Genomic DNA, 20,631 nt, shown 5'->3' on the forward strand with positions numbered 1-20,631 from the left:
GCAGTCTCTCCAGGTGACTGGACTGACCTGACACCGTGCGACGCAGGGGACGCTCTACCAGTCGAGAAGGTAAAAAGGGATCACAGACTTACGTGCAGTGCACTTGATACGAGCCATCTACAGAAGACGTCGTAAGCACAAGAGTAAGAGTAGAACTATGAGACCAGAAAGTAAGCAGAAAGAAAAGTGAGACAAAACTTTTTGAGATAAGTAAATAACATAGAGTTGGTCAAGATAACCAACTTTTGAAAAGACACTAAGGTCAAGGTAAGAGTAGAGGTCTATAGTCCTTAGGTCGACCATTCTAGTCTAGGTTAGCGGTCCTACAGTCAGCAAGGCTTTGATACCACTTATGTCACACCTGGTTTTGGAAGGCAAACCGAATGCGAACCATGTACGTGCCAGGATCAAAAATTCACGTACACAGCGATTACATAATTGGACATCATCACACAGTGCTTGAATTAAATAGCGGAAAGTTACTTGATTACATCAAGATGCCCAAGACATCCACAGAGTCTATTACATAACCATTGTTCAACATAATTATCAAAGTGCGGAATTACGAAACGTAGAAGCTAAGCCTACACAGGCAGCTGACTGGGGGTTTGCCACTAAGAAAGAACTAGAACTCGTCATATTCCTGGAACTCCTCGAAATCATCCATGTTGCCAGCATCACCTCCTGAGCACTGAGAATAGTGGGGACAACCTGGGGTGGGGGTGGTGTGTAAAGCAAGGGTGAGTACACATCAACGTACTCAGCAAATGTCCCGTTTGGCTAAGGTGGACTAGCTGTATATGGAGTTGAGGTCAAGCAGTTGCTTTTAGTTGGTCAAATATTTATCATTATTAGTAGAGCCAAGTTTTAGTAATAAACCCAGTTATTACCCAGAAGTACCTCCTCAAAAGAGGAAATACCAGAGATCAGATTTTATAACATCATTGTTAATCATCAACATAATAGTATCCAAAGTTCTTCTAATCAAAGAGGATCCCAAGGCTGCTCTTAATTGTGAGCTCGGCTGATATACCAGTTTTTAATACTCTGCAGAGATTGTACACTTTACCCATAAGTCGTGATCCCTTTCCAGCCTGGGTTGTACAGACCCGATCTTCACTACCAAGGTGAATGGCCAGGGATACACTACGTAGCCTTTACAAAGACTCCCCTGGTGCATAGCTGCTCGTTAGGTTTCGCCAGTCGTACAAACGCAGTACACCTCCCCAAGGTGGGTCACTAACAAAACTAAATCGAAAGAACCTCTGCACCCCAACCTTGGCAGAGCGAGCACTACGCCCCGGCCCCCATTGACGGCCCTCCGGCAAAGCCAACTACACCCCAGGTTCATCTAATTAATCAGCTAAGGGCATCCCATTCCACCCTCATGGTTGTACTGTTATCCTGGGTGGTCACTCCACGAATAGGTCCTTACGGAGAGGTACTCAGGAAAAAGGCCTGAGCCCCCTAAGGTATCACAAGATCATCCACATAATCAGGATAACAGTATCGTATCATAAATGTTCACATCATGTTCATTGATTACGTTAAGGCAGTAGCAACATGCTAACCATGATAACCCCAAAAGGTAAACAAGGATAAGTGAATAGAAAGCTAGCCAATCCTTAGGTTTCATAAAGTAATGCGGGACAGTGAATTATAAAGTATGTAGGACATAATAGTTCAGAGGACACTTGCCTTCACCAGGTTGTTGCTCAGGGAGGTCTCCAACAACACACTCAGGAATCTCGGACTGCTCGTTGTCTAAATAAAGCGAGCATGCATTCAATACATTTGGAAAGTGCAAATGAACATCACACCAAACATGTACAAACATTGTAGCACATCTTAAGAAGACATAATACTACATAAGGGATAATGAATTCAAAGTATAACATGAACTACAACATAACCTAACTTCATTTGGAAATTGATTATTATTTCTCTAAGAGTTACTCACATATACATAACATAGTTCAATTTATTTTATTGTGACCTAAAATTTAGAACAGAGATGAACTTATGTAATACATATTATTAATCTTCCAAGCTTAAACAAGTTTAAATCTCTAAGGTTCTCCTTTTATTTATTTTATTAAATAAATAAAACAACATCTACATTAGTTCATATTTAATCAAAGAAATTAGAATGTGCAGACAGTAAATGAAACCATTTTATTTAGACGGAGAATAATTCTATGAACATTTTGCAATTTGGGTCACTAAATTTGGAGTTCATATGCAAAAGTTATGAATAAACAAGTTTGGGAATTCAAAATATGAAATTAGGGCTAATTCTGTGATTAAATAAAAGTCCAGGGCTAAGTCTGCAAGATTACAGGGGCCTGCGCGCGAAAACCAGGGAAGGCGGGTTGATTTCCAATAAACCGAGGGTCTCTTTAAGAAAACTTCCGCGCGAAGGGGTATCGGGTGAATCTAACCGTTGGATCAGAAACCGATGGCCGAGATTAGATCTGCGGCCGAGGGCGCGCGCGTGGGCGGGCAAGCGCTGACAGGTGGGACAGGGAGTGTCAACGACAGAGGGGGAGAGCGTGCTGACCGAGCGGGCCCAGCGCTAGAGGCGAAACGGACGGCTACAAGGGTCCGAGGGGGTCCGAGCCGTTCGATCAAGATCGGACGGGGAGGGGTCCGAACCGTTCGATCAAGATCGGACGGGGAAAATCAGACCGGGAAGGATGAGCGGCTGCGGGTGGCGCTGACAGGCGGGCTAGGGCGTCAGGCGCGCGTGCGCGAAGCGGTATGTCGTGGTCCGGGCCGTTCGATCTGAACCGGACGGAGGGGATCAGACCGGAGAAACAGACGGCTGCGGGTGGCGCTACTCCTCTCCGCGGCGGTGAGGTCGCCGGAGTTGAGGCAGGCGCGAGCTAGGGTGGCTCTGGGGTCGCCGAAGTAGGGCAGAAAGGACGAGGGTGCCACAGCGAACTCAATGGCGGGGAAGAGGCCACGAATCCACGGGCAGAGAGGGGAGAACGGCGGTGAGAAGGCCTCAGGCGGGCCAGAGAAACTCCGGTGAGTGATTCCGGCCACGGGGAGGGGACTTAAGGCGCGCTAAGGCCTTGGTTGGCTTCATCAGAGACAGGGGTGACACAGGGAACTACTCCGGTGAACTAGACCGGGCTAAATCGGCCGGCCACCGCGTGAGCATGGCGGACCGCCGCAGTCGAGCACCGACGAAGGCGAAATTGGACGAACACATGACGCAATAAGGGAAATTGGGCACAGGGACGGGTGTCTCACCTTGGGGCGGAGCTCAGGGAGGCTTGGAGCGGTCTCCAGCGAGCTGGATGGCCGGGAACACGGGCGCGGGTCTCCGGCGGCGGCTGGCGGTGCGGGCAGAGCGCGAGAGAGGGTGAAGCCGAGCGAATTGAGGTGAGGGGTGTGCGCGGGGCACTGACGGGGCTTTAAAAAGGGAGCTGGGCGCGTGGGCGGGTGTCGTGGCTGAGAAACCCGGCGACGTGCGCGAGTGCGCACGCGCTGGTCCACGACGGGCGCGGGGAAGGCGGATCTGACAGGGAGGGTCCATGGCGCAGTGAGAGAAAATGGGACGCGCGGGGGCAATGGCTCGGCGGCTGGCGAACCGGGCCCATGAGACAGAGAGAGAGAGAACGGGCGAAGGAAGCTGGCGCCGACAGGTTGGTCCCACTGGGCAGCGAGCGAGAGAGGGAGGGCGCGCGAGAGGAAAACGGTCGCCGCCTGTCATGCGGCGTGGGCGCGCGGCCTGGCTAGGCTTAGTGGGCCGACTGGGCTGCTTTCTCCTTTTATTTTTCTCTGGATCTTCTAATTCCTTTTCTATTTCTTTTTCTATATGGTTTTCAAATCCAAATTCAAACTAGGTTTCAATTTCAAATAAATTCAAACTTGTGCAACACTTCAAAGAATATTTTAAACTCCGCATGATGCAACATGTCATGACTAATAAGGTTTTGGCAAAAATAAATAATTAACCTCCACTAGTTTAAGCTATTTCTAATAAAAAGGAAAAAGAGCGAAAGAATCTAGAGAGAGAGGAAGCCTAGAGTGAGAAAAGGAAGAGTAACACATGATTTTGGGTGATAATTAGAAAGAAATTTTATACCCAAAATCAGGGTGTTACACTTTCTTTCATTCTATATATGTCTTTCTTTCCTAGTACGGTCATAAAGATCCTCGTACGTCCTACCCTTTGTCACACTTAATACACTTATAACTAATTTTGGTCTTCTTTGCTACCCTTTTCTTATTGAAACTTGGACAAAAAATACAGTTCAATCTTTTCTTTTTTGCTTTGCTGTTTTAACTGAATCTGTGTATGTTTGATGTAGCGACAACATTTATTGAAATATTTATCGTATCATGGATTATTATTATTTTTGAACATGGATATCACCACAACGTTTCCAAGCTTTGTGTTCAACTCTCAAGTAGAGGATGCGTGAGGTCCCAGCGTCCAAGGCACCATTCAAGCCCCTGGGCCACCACAGATTAGGTTCTGTGGGGGCGCTAGTGTGTTTTTTGTTTTCTTTAAAATGTAAATTTCATGTGGTGGCATGCGCTGCTTTTGTTTGTATAGTGAGTATTGCTATTGTGTACATAATTGCAGCAAGAGACGTTTCTTGTCATGTGTTTATAAAACGTTCTTCAAACATATTGTTCATCAGAAACTACTCAAAGTAACGACTGAATTGAGTATAAGTGATACCGCAAAAGATGGAGATGCCCTTTGGCGGGATGAGCTCAGTAGCCAAATCTTGGTCAGAAGTAAACAACCTTCTTTGTTGTCCTTAAACGGAGTTCACAAGCTCCAAGCTGTCTAGGTGAGAACCAATAACGAAATCAGCTCGCATCAATAAGGAGATCAGCTCTTCCAAATGCTAGTGTATGAGAGTGGAGTCTTAGCAAGAGCTCTAATGCGTGTAGAATTGTTTCTGCAAGAGAGCTCCCCACGAGTAGCCACCCTCATATTCGGTTTGCACTAGAGTTTTATCACCGAGGAAATTGCAACCTGAGAAATTATGTACAGAACACCCAAACTATGTACAAAAACACCCTTATGGAGACAGTTATCAAAGAGTTTCAAAGGTTTGTGACGTGTTTTTTCTTTTCTTTCAAAACACCACTTGATTCTAAATGCAATAAACCTCTTGTTGGGGCCTTCCTCCTCCGAAGGTCCTAAAAAACGTAACTGACCAGTGACCATATGTCTTCAGCATGACATAGATTATTGTACGAGGCTTCAGCTTCAGAATAGAGATCTTTTGTGACAAGAGTAGAGGTGTAACCCAAAGGTGATAAAAATGGGAGACGAAGCTATAGTCAAGGGACTTAGGCTCGGGTTGATGACGAAGACCAAATTCAACAGTGAGCAAAAAAGGATAAAGACTATTTAGTCCTTAATGTTTCGTATTATAATTGTAGACGGATGGCAAGGACATAAATGTACTTTTACTCGGGTTGCGTCTCGTGCCTATAAATACAAGAACAGTAGCACCGTACTGTTCACGCTGAATTGTAATCACTCTCTCGCATCCTTGCCTTCGAGCAAACCGAAGGTATCACTGTAACGTCTATATTGTAAAGTACTCATTTATATTTTATGGAACACAAATATAAATGAATCAATGAAGATTCAGTTTTCATCTTTACCCTTTCGCATTCCCATTCATATATTAAATAACGAATGTTTGTCTTTTGCGATCTTCGTCAAATGAATATTATCTTCATGTGGAGATAATGCTTCGGAAGACGAAGATCCTTAATCCTTAACGACTGTGTTGCCTTATTCTCAATTCATAGCATTTGAGAACGAGTGGCCAACACCTCTGTCGGAACATGCCTTTCAGGACAGGTAGATCCAACGGGAAATGGGGAAAAGGATTTGTAATGCTAACACGGGGTGTCAAAGCCACAATATTTTCTCTCTGCGCTTTGGCACAGTACGGGGGTATTTATAGGTAATCGAAGGACTGCACAACCCTATCAAGGACATTTAGACCCTCGATTACCTAGTTTATCCCCAAAATATTTCCATGAGGGGAGGTTACAACGAGTCATTACGACATACTTTATTACAGACACGGCCCAACCCACACTGCCCATGTGGCGTCCGGACGCGTGGCCCTGCTACATGGGCTGAATTGCACAGGGGCCTCTCCCTGCTCTGGACGGTGTCCTTGGTCTGTCCGGCGGGGCCTGCAGACACGGACTTCGTCCGTGCAGCGCGAGGTAGATGTCGTCGAGCGAAGGGTGGCGTGTTCGCCTTCGCGCCAACATTTGCCCTCCGAGGGGCCAGTTCGACCAAGTCAGCTGGTGCCAAAGACCACCGTGAGATGGTGAAGACGATGCTCTCGCTCAAAGTGGCCCCGCGGGGGGTTTTTTGAAATGTGAGCATTGATGGACGCATTACTGTTGGACTGTGGGTTTCCCGAGGTGTCGCGTCGCAACTATAAAAAGCCGACCTCGGCTGAGACCGCTGCTTGCTTGCATTTGCGCTGCAGAATCCCTATCTTTTATAGCTGCTCGCCTGCCCTCCTTGCTCGTTCTGCGCTGGAAATATGGCCCGTATCAAGCAGACCACGCGCCACCGTCGACGGTACGTTGCAATGTCTTCTTCCTCATCCGCTGCGAGCGCATCGCCGGCCGCCGTCGTCCGAGGAGACCTTGAGTGACTTGGCGGTGGTTGAGTTGCAGCCCGGCCACACCGTGGAGTTTGGGACCTCAAGAATTTTCTTGGGTCACGTGCTGGAGATGCAGCGACTTGGTTACTTTGGTAACGGTGTCGGGCGGGCCCCCTGTGCAGAAAAGGTCCCCGAGCCTGAGGGCAAGTTGATAGTTTTTGAGGCCTTTTTCGCTGTCGGTCTTCGCCTCCCAACGCATCGATTCGTGGTGGAGGTGTTACGAAGGTTTGAGGTGCAAGTCCACTAGTTGACGCCGAACACAGTGGTGGCATTTGCGAAGTACGTCTGGGCAGTCTCTTCCTACGGCGGACAGCCGGCTATGGAGGTCTTCACCAAAAATTATTGCCTGCATTGGCAGAAGAGGAAGATAGGGGATAAGATAGCCCAATTTAGATCGTGCACCTTCACGCCAAGGACTGGGAAGACTTTGACTGAGGTTGTGGAGATAGTCCTCTGTGCTAGGAACAAGTGGGGTAACTGGTGGGACTTTTGGTTCTATGTGGCTCCCGGGGATGTCGAAGGCTTGTTGAGTCTGCCTCTGGCCATCCTGTGCTCACATTGCTATGTGGCATTTCCTCGATTCGAGGTGGCGAAAGAAGACGAAGGGGCCCTCCGATATGCTGCCCGCCTGAGTGGCGGGCGCGACCTGGTGGAGGAGTTTATTGCCTATGGGGTGTGGCCCTTGGCACATGGTTGGGCGTTGGGCGAAGTGACCCCCCCCGTCGGATGCCTACCCTGGGCGGCCAGATGGTGCGAAGTCCAGCCTTCACAGTGGATCTACGTGGTCCCGATGCAGCCGCGTTTGTGCGTGAAGTCGAGGCCGAGGCCATGAAAATTGTATGGAAGTATGTGCCGAAGACGGATACATTAAGTAGTTGGGACATTCGCGGTTCAAACGTTAAGCTGAACCGTGTTTTTGAGTGAAACCATTTGCCGTATGGTGGTTACCCGGGGGGACTATGCCGACGTTGTTGGCCGCCGGGGGAAACAGGCAATGTCAACGGCCGACGAGGGCCCCTCATAGGACAAGGCTCCAGGTGCGGTCGCTAGGAAAAGGAAATTAGGTACAAATGAGGGGTTGAGGGCTTCCGATTATTTTGTTGTGGATTTGTTGGAGACGTGTGTGGCTCCCGGGGAGACGATGTCTTCACCCGAGCTCCGGGAATCTTCTGCGCGAATGCTGAAGGTTACCGGGGGTCGCTGGCCTAGGAATGTTCTGATACCCCGGGCAGCCGGCGAGGACAAATTTACGTCTCGATTACCTCGTGACATGAAGATTTTGCCTTACGGAAGAATTGTTGGTGCTGTTGTATCGGTAGTGATGGAGAAGGATCACCAAGATGCGTCGCGGAAGCGCCGGGCTTACGTCAGGTTGGCGGACCCGAGGCGCGGGGCAAAGGTGGCGCGGCCCTGTGCGAAGCCTGCTGCCTCGGGTGCCAGTATGCCTCCGCCCGCCGCGCCTACCAGTGAGTGAAGGCCTCCCTCGCCACTAGGCGCTGCTGAGACAGCGGTGGCGAGCACCGAAGTCTCCATGGATCTTTCTGTGGACGACTACCTAGTGGGCGGGGTCGCTATGTTCGATGCCCATTCGGGGCTGGCTCCCGCTAGTGAGTTTTTTATGAGGTCTGCGTTTCCGACTTGACCATGGTGTAGGGGCGGAGTCCGGGCAACTAGCTGTTGTTCCAGCAGCGGTGTCAGCCGTCCCGGTGGCCGCGACGACAGTGGCGAAGGGTGATGTGGGGGGCCCGGAGGACCCGTGGTCCAAGTTCTGCTCCAGCGGCGAGATTGCCTCGGCTGCCGCTGCGAAGGGCATGGCCGCATCAGTTGCGTAGCAGCTGAAATATGTGAGTGTGACTAGTGCTTGCAGTTGTATCGTTTTCGTAGTTCTGGTTTGACAGTCTTTGTGACAGGCGGCTGCCTTCGCTGAACACATTGCTTGAGGGGCGCTGCCTCGGAGTTTTCTGCCGAGAGGCGACAACTTGAGGGGAGAATCGAGCACCTCTGGACGCTACATATGGAGGCAGTCAGGGACAAGTCGGCGGCGGAGAACAAGAGCCGCAACCTGCTTGAGAAGCTGACGGCGACGAAGACGGAGAAAGAAGACCTCAGCCGTCGGCTTGCGGAGGAGAGGGAGGGCACGGAAAAGGCCCGCACAGAGGCCCAGGCTGCCCGTGCTGAGGCTGACGCTGCGCGCGCTGAGGCCAGCCTTGCCCTCAAGCGCACCGCCGACGCGGAGTCGAGGCTAAAGAGCTTGCGCAGCTACACCGAGAAGACAGAGGCCTCCACCCGCGCTGGGGTTGAACGGGCGCACGCGCTTTTCGTGGATGCGTACCGCGAGCTCGGTGCATGAACCATCCCTTTTGACAAGTCTAGCAAGGAGGTGGGCCTTCGCTTTCTCGGGTGGCTGCAAGAGGAGCTAGAGTCGCTCCCGTCTATCGCGACGGGCCTCATGTCCTACGCCTCGCTCGTTACCTGCGAGGTGGCGGTGAATGCCTCATCCCGTGAGGGGTGTAGGCATTTCAAAGTCTTCGATCGGGTAACCGAGGACTTCGACCGTGGAATCTTCCAGGTCAGAGATGAGGTGCTAAAGCGGTCTGCTAGGGCGCTTTACGATAGGATGTGGGGCCCTCACGGCCGTGACACTGTCTGGGAGAGGGCCGACCGAGCATTGACATAGGTATTGTTGTCTCTCTATGCAGTTTTTCATCATTTTTTTTGAAAATTTTTGTTGTCTTTGTAGATGATGAATGATGAGGAAGTCGAGGACTTCAGCGGCCTTGAAAGCTCGATGACACGGGCAAAGGGCGTGTAGACGGGGGTTGAAGGCACTCAGCACCTCAAGCCGGCCCTGGCGAAGACTCTACAGCGGCGGCTGCTCCGGCATAGGTGGCAGGGTCGCATTAGGGTTGTTGGGTTTTGGGTTTCTTTTTGTGATACTGAAGATCGGTTGCTGCTCAGGTTCCAACGTCCGGGCCTGCGCAAGCAACCCCCGCTGATGTTGATACTAGTATTTTGGCGGCTTCGAATGCAACACCCTTTAATGGAAATGTGTCTGAGGGTTCTGAAACTGAGTCGTGGTCCTCGTACGGGGATGATTTTGGGAGCCCTCTTTCATGGATTGAGGAGTCTTAGACTACTTCGCTGCGTTGGATTTGGCCGCATCGGAGTCCCCATCGCAATCTGATGAGCGCGAAGAGTCTGCTCCCCTGGCCAGGGCGATAGCCAAAGATCACCACAGGCGAAAAGTGGTGTCGAAGCACAACGTTGGTGGGATGTCACGAAGTGGGAGACGTCGTCGGATGGGTATGGAGCGATCCCGTCTTCGACTAGATCAGGGTAGTCAACGCGATCTATTGTCCTCGACGTCCGGGACGTATATTGGGGAGGGGGACTTGTGGAATCTATTTGAGGGCGAAGAGTTGAGGATGATGTTGTTTAATTTTCGAGAGGCGGGTCTTATTCCGAAGGCGGAGCCGATGTAACATTGTTGTTGTCCACGCTCTCGTGTTGTGATAGTGAGTGAAAACGCTGCCCTCCCCCGCTTCGCAATAGAGAGGGAGGGTGACAAAATATGATTTGTATTATTCGTGCGATGTGGCCGATGGGCCTTTCGTTTTATGTATGTAAACTACGATGGCATATCGCGTGCTGCATTTATTGCGAGATTGTTTCGATTTGTAATCGTGTTGGCACGACACTTTGGTGGGATAAAGACTTCACTTCCTACGGGTGATGTCGTGCGCTTCTTGCGCATGCCCGGCTGCACCCTTAGGTGGCTTTTGCTCGGACGTGTTTTATAGTAAAGACTTCGCACCCTGTGGGTGATGTAGCGCACTTATTGTGCATGCCTGGTTGCACCCTTAGGCGGCTTTTGCTCGGATGTGTCTTATAGTAAAGACTTCGCACCCTGTGCATGATGTCGCACACTTATAGTGCATGCCCGGCTGCACCCTTAGGTGGCTTTTGCTCGGACTTGTCTTATAGTAAAGACTTCGCACCCTGTGGGTGATGTCGTGCACTTATTGTGCATGCCCGGCTGCACCCTTAGGCGGCTTTTGCTCAGACGTGTCGCACGCGAGGGCAGTCTAGGCTGTCTCTTGCGGTGACTATTTTGTGCGTCGAATGTCGAAGACCATTGCCGCGGTCGTTTTTGATACCCATGACCATGACACTGGCTGGATTGTTTGTGTGGGGGCTTTTCGATATTATATTACATGCCTCCGCCTCGTTAAAAACCTCACCCCCTGGAGGAAAAGAGTGCGGGCCTGAGCGACATTGTTTGAAGAATTACAAAGGCACTTGGGCCCTGGATCTTAAATAAAGAATTTACGTAGGTTATCTATATTCCATGAATGCTCTAGGTCTTCGCCAGATGATGTGGCTAGCCTGTAAGCGTTTGGTGATGCTTTTGTCTTGACTATGTATGGCCCTTCCCACTTTGGCTCGAGCTTGCCTTGGGACTCTATTTTGATGGTTGTTGTGAGTACTAGGTCCCCTTCGTTGAATTCTCTTGGGACAACATTGTTGTCACGCCATGCCTTAGTCTGAGCTTGATACTTATTCAGGGCCTGCAAGGCGAGGACACGGCCTCCGTTGATAAGATCTTTAGAAGTTGATTCGTCGACGTCAGGGATGGCTAATTGATTTGTTCATGGGGATCCATGCTTTAACTCTTGCGGTGTCATTGCCTCGGATCCGTACATCAGATGGAAGGGTGTGAACTCGGTTGCTTGGCACTCTGTTGTGTTCAGTGCCCGTATGACTTTGAGTAGTTGGTCTGCCCATTTGCCCTTTTTGTCGTTGAGGAGCCTTTTCTTGATAGCGCTAAAGATCTTGCCATTGGCACGTTCGACGACACCGTTAGACTGTGGGTGGTAGACAGAGGCGAACACTGCCTTGGTGCCGATGGAGCTGCAGAATTCTCGGAAGTCCTGCTTGTCAAACTGCTTGCCGTTGTCGACTGTCAGCTCGGATGGGACTCCGAACCGGCAGATGATGTTCTGCCAGAAGTATTTCTGCATGGTCTTTGCTATTATTGTGGAGACTACTCTGCCCTCGATCCATTTGGTAAAATATTCGACGACGACGAAGGTGAATTTTAGGTTCCCTTGTGCCGTAGGCAGTGGTCCGAAAATGTCTAGCCCCCTTCGCTGAAGCGATCAGGTGTGGGCAATGAGCTTAGTGAATTGCGAAGGGGCGCCTGAGCGAGGAGAGAATTTCTGGCATGCTTTGCATGATCTAGTGACTCGGTTGGCCGTGCATATTAATGTGGGCCAATAGAATCCCTGACGAATTACCTTGGCTACGAGGGCCCTTGGTCCTGAGTGTGACCCACAGGCTCCGCCGTGGACTTCGCGAAGGATCTCTCGGCCTTCGGTTTCAGTTATGCATTTCAGCATAGGCTGGCTGATTCCCTTTTTTGTAAAGTTGGCCTTCGACTATTGCGAAGTCTCTGCTCCTGTGTTGCAGCCTTTTGGCCTCGTTGCAATCGAATGGGTGGTAATGGCCCTAGAGGTACAGTGTTATTGGGGCCCGCCAGTCTTCGGCTATTATAAGATTGACGATCCGGTGGTCGTCGTCGTCTTGCGTTATTTGCAAGCCTTCGAGATTATGACGGCTGGTGTGCTGATGACATGGTAGAACACGTCGGAGAGCAGGGCCTCGCCTTTGGCTGCTGCTTTGGCCAATGCGTCGGCCTCTTCGTTTTTGTTTTGCTCAACGTGTTGTAGAGTGAAACCCTTGAACTGATTTTCGAGGCCGGACAACGGTGAGGTATTGCATCAGCACGGGCTCTTTGGCTAAGTATTCTTTTTCGATTTGACCGGCAATGACCTTGGAATCTGTTCTAATGATGCATGTGGTGACGCCGAGGGCCCGCAGTTTGCGAAGACCGAGGATGACAGCTTTGTATTCTGCTATGTTATTGGTGCACCTGTCGCACTCTAGAGCGAAGCTGAGGCGTGCAACGTATCTGTATTTGACTCCGGCGGGTGATGTGATGATCGCCGGGGCGCCTGCCCCCGTGTGGCACCATGCGCCATCGCAGTGGAAAGTCCAGACTGTTTCTGAGTGCTCTTGTTGCGGCCCCACGGGTCCTATCCAGTCTACGATGAAGTCTGCCAAGACTTGCGACTTGATTGCTGTTCTGGGCTCGAAAATGATGTTGTACCCTAACAGTTACGCTGCCCATTTTGCAATTTTGGTGGATTCCTCTCGGTTCCTGAACAGTTCTCCCAGACCTCTGTCCGAAGTGACTCGTACTTTGAATGCCTCGAAATAGTGTCGTAGCTTGCGCGAAGCCATGACCACTGCATATGAAATCTTCTCGAGCTCAGGCATGTTGCATTTGGGAGTTGTGAGGACTTCGAAGACGTAGTATACCGGGCATCGCTGATTTTTGCCATCCCTGTCCTGCTCTTGGACTAGTGCTGCGCTGACTGCGTAGTGCGAGGCCGCGATGTAGAGAAGTAGTGGGAGCGAGGGGTCTGGACTTGTCAAGATTGCTAAGTCAGACATGTGTTGTTTGAGCGACTCGAAGGCCACTGCCTACTTTAGGCCCCAGACGAAGTCTTTCGCGCCGCGCGATGTTTTGAGGAATGGCAGGCTTCGTTCGGTGGACTTGGAGATGAATCTATTCAGGGCCACTGGTCTTCCTGTTAGTCGCTGGACGTCTTTGGTGGATTGCGGTGGTGCCATGTCCATGATTGCTTGGATTTTGGTTGGATTGGCTTCGATCCCTCGGTGCGATACCAAGTAGCCAAGTATTTTTCCCTGACGTACCCCGAAGACACACTTCTCTGGGTTGAGTCGTAGTCTTGCGTCGCGCATGTTGGCGAATGTCTTTGCGAGGTCGGTCAGGTGGTCCTCTTTGCTTTTACTTGCTACGACAATGCCGTCCACATAGGTGAAGATGTTGCGGCCTACTTGGTTTTCGATGACCTTCTTGGTGAGGCGAGAAAAAGTTGAGCCGGCGTTCTTGAGTTCCTCAGGCATCCGTGCGAAGCAGTACGTGCTGAAGGGTGTGATGAAGCTAGTACTGGCCTTATCCTCCTCTTTCATGTAGATCTGGTGGTAGCCTGAGAAGCAATCTAGGAGGGACATGACTTCGTAGCCTGCTGCGCTGTCGACAATTTTGTCGATTCGCAGTAGAGGGAAGTTGTCCTTGGGGCATGCCTTGTTGAGGCTCATGAAGTCGATGCACATGCGCCATTTGCCGCTCTTCTTCTGCACCATTACAACATTGGCGAGCCATGTCGGGTAAGCGATTGGTTTGATGAATCTTGCTTCCAATAGGCGATGCACTTCGGCCTTGGCTGCCTCCGTTTTTTCGTCGGACATTTTCCGCAGCCACTGCTTTTTTGGGCACACCGAGGGGTCGATGCCCAGACTATGATCGATGATGGAGCGGCTGACCCTGACTAGATCTAGGGCGAACCAGGCGAAGACATCCTTGTTACGAGTGAGATAGGAAAGGAGTTTTCCTCGTCTCGCGATGTCAGGTCTTCGCTGATTATGACTGTTTGCTTCGAGGTTGCTGAATCGAGGGGTGTTGTCTTCGTTCCATCGTTACTCTGTAACTGGGCGTTGACTTTTTTGCCTTTGACTGGGCGCTGGCTCTTGATGCCTTCGCGCTCTGCTGTGAGGCAGTGAACGTTTCGTTGCCCTGGGACGAAGTCTCTCTCAATGTTGCGTGCTGTCTGTTGGTCGCCGTAGATAGTGATCATGCCCTGTGGGCCTGGGATTTTCATGCAGAGGTAGAGCCCATGAATGGCTGCCTCAAATTTGTAGATCGAGCCACGCCCTATTATTGCATTGTACGGGTAGACCATGTCGACAATGTCGAACGTGACTTGCTCACTACGCGCATTAGGCGCTACACCGAATGACAAGGGGAGCTCTATCTTGCCGACAGGGAATGTGCCCTTGCCGCTGAATCCGTAGAGAGGATTATCTGCGGGCTTGAGGAGGCTATGGTTGATTCCCATATGATCGAAGGCGTGCAGAAAAATGATGTCGGCCTGACTGCCGTTGTCGACCAGCACTTTGTGCAGATCCCATCCTGCTACCGTGCAGTTGATTACCATGGCATATGCGTGTGGAGCGCTGCGCAAGTCGACATTCCTGGCGTCGAAGGTGAGCGGTACATGGGAACACTTCGTTTGCACCACTGGGCCAGTGAGAGCGACCTGGTTCACACTTTGATAGTGGTCCTTTTTCTGTCGCTTAGTGTCAAAGTCCACGCTGGATCCGCCATTGATCATGTGGATGACTCCGCGGTATGGTGGCTCGGCAAAGTCTTCTTGTTTGGGTGCTGGCATTGGGGGGTTGTGACGTGGAGGATTTGGGTGGTGTGGAGGCGGTGGTGGTAGAACCTGCACCTCATGATGGTGATGGTAAGAATGATTGGGTTGGTGCTAGATTTGCTCATTATGGTAGGGTTGTTGGTGGTGTTGTTGGGGGTGGTAAGTGTGCGTGATGACCCGCTGGTTGTCAACTGGTTGAGCTCTGGCCATTCTGTCCTTGGTGGCCTTAGTCTCCGGACAATCCCTTATTGGATGCGCGCAGTCTTCGCCATGAAACAAGCAATATAATCATAGCGGCTGGTAGGTCTGTCCTTTGCCCCTTCCTCTTGCGATGTTGCCACGGCCTTGAGGGGGGTATTCCTGACGGCATGTGGGCTCTTCGTCTGGGTGCTGATTGGCTATGGTGTGCACCTGTTGCTGGTTGTGATTGTCCCTACTGGAGTCTGACTGTGCCGATCGGACCCAAGTTCTGCTGGACTGCGGAGGGTCCTTGGGTTTCCGCTGAGATTCGACTTTGCGCTGATGGGGCTCCTCAGACCTGGCGTACTTCTCAAATAGTTGGTAGAGCTCCTATAGGTGCTTGGGTGGACCCCTGATACAATGACTGTACAGGACACCAGCCCGAAGACCGTTGATGGCGTAATGGATTGTTATATGATCGTCAACTGATGGCAGTTGCGATTTAAGCGTCAAGAATTTTCTGTAGTATTCGCGGAGGGTTTCCTTTTCTTGCTGCTTGCAGAGGGATAACTCGGCCAGTGCATCTGTGTCGGGCCGGTATCCTTGGAAATTGAGCAGGAACTTGTCGCGAAGTCCCTTCTAGGACTCGATTAACAATGGCGGTAGCCTGGTATACCAAGTTAAGGACGGGCCTTCGAGTGCGATGATGAAGGACTTGGCTATAGTGGCGTTGTCCCCTCCGGATGATGCAACGACGACTTGGTAGCTCATGATGTACTGAGCCGAGTCGGTGCTGCCATTGTATTTGGGGTAAGTACCGGCCCTAAAGTTGGTAGGCCAGGGTGATGCTTGGAGCTGCGGAGCCAGAGGACTTCGCTCGTCGAGATAGTTGATTCCCTAGAAAGCGGCAGCTGGGGGATGATGGGGCCACGCTGTGGGTGGAATGGGTCTCCGGCCTGTGTGTTGTGCTGGAAAGCCACTGGCGGTACGAGGGGGCTGCGTTGCAGGTTGTGTGGGCCTTCGCCTTGCATGAGTGCGATCTCTTGTTCTAGCTCCCGAGCTCTCTGCTCCTAATCTAGTATCATCTGTCGCACTTTGGCTTGCATAGTGACTCGTTGACGCTTGGCTTCAAGTATTTCTTTTTGCTTCTACAGGTGGTTGTTTTTGATGCGCGGGGCTCGCAACTTTAGCTGGTCTTCGGCTGAGATGCCTATGACTTCTCCATCCTCTAAGGTGTCTTCGCCTTCTGGGGAAGCGAAGCCTGGTGGTGGTGCTTGCGGTGCGCCCTCGGAACTGCAAGTGCGCACAATGCCATCGGGGGTGGGGTTATCCTGGCGCTGTCTCTTGCTGTTGACAGCTTCATCTTCGAAGGCCTCCTGGGGGCATTGTCCGCGAGGGCTTTGCCTTTCTTCTCCGCCAAGAGTGCTACCTTCGCCGCGTCGTCGATGGGTGCGGCGACCTTCGAGGTTGCTCTCTTGGGGGCCATCTGTAACACTATAAAAACTATCAACTAAAACTATGCATTTAGTTATTCATGGTAATTAGGATAATAATTTTTTTGTTCAAGTGTTTGTTATTTATTTGCATTTTGAATAATTTTTGATTGCGCATGATTGATTATTGCATGTTTAATAACATTTCTTCTTATAGCAAAATCCTAGTAAATAATATAATAATTATTAATCTAAAAATAAATATTTTATTTATAAATAGTTTTGGTATTATTATTATTAACTTTAGGGTTATTTAAAAATGTATTTCGAATTTAGAAAAAAACAAAACAGCTAACCTAACCCTAGGCCCACTAGGGGCCCAACTAAACTACGAGCCGCGCCCCCCTTCTGGCTCCTCCCCAAGCCGCCGCCGCCAGCCTCCGTTCTCCCTCTCTCCTCTCATCTCTCTCTCTCCTCCCTTCTCTTCCCTCTCCCTGCTCTCACCCACGCGCCAGGGAGCCGCCCCGACGCGCCCAGCCCCGACCGGCCGCGTGCCCCGCGCCCTCGCAACCCCGACCGACCCGCGCGCCGCTCCAGCCGTGCGTCCCCAGCCCCGACGCGCCTAGCCGAGCGCGCCGAGGTCCACGCCCATCCTGCACCCCGCGCCTCGGGCCGACGCCGTGACCCGACCGAGCGAAGCCGTGCCCAGGCCAACCTGCCCAGCTCTCGCCCGGATCATGATGTGCTCGACCGTTTCCCTTTCTCTCGCTCGTTGCAACGTAATTCCACGGTTGAAGACCGCCATTAATGGAGGATTGAAGGTGTCGTTCAATGGGCATTCATGCCGGCTACGTCTCTCCCCATCCCTCTCCACCTATAAAAGGATCGGTTGGCCGAACTTCCTCCTCGCCCCTGCTCATTCTTCTCCCCTGCTCACCGCTCTATTGTCGTGCTCGCCATCCTGTCCGCCGCTGTTCATCGACGCCAAGACGCTCCTGCCATCCCTCGCCGCTGGAGCCGTTCACCGTCGACTGGAACTCCGAAGCCGACGCCCCGTCCCGGCCGAACCTCCCTGTCGCTGAGCCCCTGCTCGCCGACCTCCCTCTCTCTGTACACGAAGACCCGAGGTAGAAGAAAGTAATTTAACATTTTAGTCCCCGCCTAAGTGTAAATCGCGCTCAAGTTTTCTGCAGTGCAAATAACTTCAATCTAGGTCCCTAAAATCTTATGTGCTACCCTTTAGTGTCTACGTTTAATTTGAAATTAGCCCCTGCAGCAACAGCTTGGATACGCATTGTATTCTTCGAGTATAAATAAATATTTTAGACTTTGTTAACTCCATAATTAAGTACTAAAAAGCTTTACGTTAGTTTCTATGATTCACACGTTATTTAGCATTATTACTAGTAATTGTTAAATGTGGTTTTGCGAAAGAAGAAATTAAAAATAAAAAATATACATCTCGTATTCCTAACCAAAAGATATGTGATCATTTATCTTTTCTCACAAAACTGATTTAGGTATATATATATATCCAAGATTTATATGTGTATACGCAAGTCTATATTGTTTATGCATACTAAGAAATAATAGAACTTCCAATCGATGTTGAAATGTTATAGTTGTGATCATGTCTACTATAGTCTAAAAAGTAGTTTAATGAATCACATGTTACTTATCTTATAAATAAACATCATATTGTTTTAATATAAATTTTGAGATAAATAGTAAAGGAAAATATAACCCACATCCTTTCCGGTAGAAACACAATAATTAATTGGTTAATTTTCTAGATTCTATAAAGTTTGAATTAGCGTCATATTTATGTATTTTTAAATGAATCCATATAGTATATACTTCCATACTCAATTTGCCATATAGATTCCTCTAGTGTATTCTCGAAACTAAATTATTAGTATTTTACCACATAGCAAATGAGATGATCGTCGATATGTATATACTTATATTATAGTTACAAATCAAGTTTTATTTTTAAATGTCTTCTTTTATAAGTATGATTTGTAAAGTGTATGTTTTATTGTTTGTTGAATGGTGTATGTTTATTTATTGGTGTATGCTTTCTTTTTGTATTGCGACATGCGACATTATTAGAAGTTGATTGTGTGATAGAGGATCCGAATTCGTTTGAGGATGATCCGCAGGACACTTTTGAGCAAGGCAAGTGGATTCTCCCTCTGCATATTCTATTTGTACCCATTTAATGCATATAATAATGTTTACTTTTTGGATATACTGCATAATTTGATGAGATTTACCTAATTAAGGATTTCCTAGATTTACCAACTGTATTCCTCGGAAGTGAATATGGGTCTGATCAACCTAGGCTAGAAGGGAATCGCGACTCATGGGTAAAGATGTGCCACCTCTGCAAAGTGTAAAACTAATATATCAGCCGTGCTCCCAGTTAAGAGCAGCCTGGACTCCTCACATGATAATTGAACTTGAAGATGGAAATAAATCGAGATCCGATGATCTGCCAACGGTTTGCTTAAGTGGTTTCACTTAAGTGTTTTTGATATACTCTTATACTTTTGTATAAATGGGATACTTGGAATACACTTTTATTAGTAAAGTCAGGTGTTGCTAATAAAATATTGACCACTAAAATGCTTACTGCTCAACCTTATCCTCACCTTGTTAAACTTGCATTAATTTTTCCCCCACTTGTTGAGCCCCGACCATAAGTGAGCTCACCCTTGCTAATATTTTGATCAGAGGGTGAGGATGAAGACTTTGATGGAGATTTCGATGATGAACTCTAAGTCTAACGATGTGTCGGTCATCTTCCTGTGGGAGATTACCCATGTTTTTTAATTCCTCCTTACTTTGATGTTGATACTTGTTAAAGATACAATGATTCAGATGATGTAATAAAGTACTCTACTCTCTTTACGCCTTTATTGAATTGTCTTTTGATATATTACACTTGTGATGTCAACATATGTGTGGAAATGGATCTTGGCACACATATGGTATGCGCTCGGTTCTGCCCTTGGAACCGGGTGTGACAGAAGTGGTATCAAAGCATATGCTGACCCTAGGTCGTTAGAATAGTTAGAAATGGAAAGCCTAGTTTGTTCAAAACTTGCTAATTTCATTCTTATAAAATTATTTTATCAGCCTTACCTCTTTAAAATTCAACTGAGTTGACACTTTCTCTTGTAGATGGTTCGTACCCTCCAAACCACCCGGGTTAACACCAGCTACGCCCCTCCACCACGACAAATCCATGTCTACCTAGTGGTAGTAGAGGAAGTTCCGGTGGATCTCCCTCACATTCGAGTGGAGCATGGAGTCATCCTGGAGGACAGCTCGAAGGAACAGCTGTCGATGCCCACCCCGTTGGCAGAGTCACTGGCCTTCGCAGCTAGGTCATCGACCTCGGCACCGCCTGCACCAGTCGTTCAAGCTCCTGCACCCGGAGGTGACGACCCAAATGACTCTAGAGACGACGATGATGAGGATGACGACGACAACGAGGACGAAGAAGAACAAGTCAACGAGGAAGCCAACTACACCCAGCAGGACTACTTCATGGGGTTTGGGCCTATCGTTGAACATTACACATTAATGTTCGAGACAGGGCACTTTCCCAACCTACTGCAAGACGTGCTGCACGCGCTACGAACCTGCGTCCTCCCCTTGTACGAAACAAGGCGAGTGAGCGAGCCTCCCCGGGCTTGCTACTACATTACTCACATCCACGTCAGGGTGATGGATGGAGGGGATAGGGGATTCAGGACTCTGTCTGCTCATGAGTCCCTGACACCGCTATCCACCTACGCTGCTTCGGTCAGCGATGCTGCCAGACGGACCCTGTGGTCTCTCAGCCACACCTACCGGCAACAGCTGCATAACACGAGGTTCAGGCATCTTCCTCTGCGTCTGAGTGGAGGAAGCCAGACCAGCATTGTTCCAGGTGGAGCTGGTGAGGATCGCCTCAACACCCTAGCTGGTGTAGTGGCCGGACTCAACACCGACCTGGACAGTGCCACCCTGGATCTCTCTAGGGTGCATTTG

The 20,631-nt window shown here is 49.6% G+C and overlaps 1 pseudogene; it reads left to right on the plus strand.

Annotated features, from left to right (window-relative positions):
- LOC103650670 (calcineurin B-like protein 6) overlaps positions 1–4,436 on the plus strand; it is a 44,763-nt pseudogene extending 40,327 nt beyond the window's left edge.
- Positions 4,437–20,631: the final 16,195 nt, after the last annotated feature.

This window comes from Zea mays, chromosome 3 (genome assembly GCF_902167145.1).
Source record: "Zea mays cultivar B73 chromosome 3, Zm-B73-REFERENCE-NAM-5.0, whole genome shotgun sequence".
NCBI classification, from domain to species: domain Eukaryota; kingdom Viridiplantae; phylum Streptophyta; class Magnoliopsida; order Poales; family Poaceae; genus Zea; species Zea mays.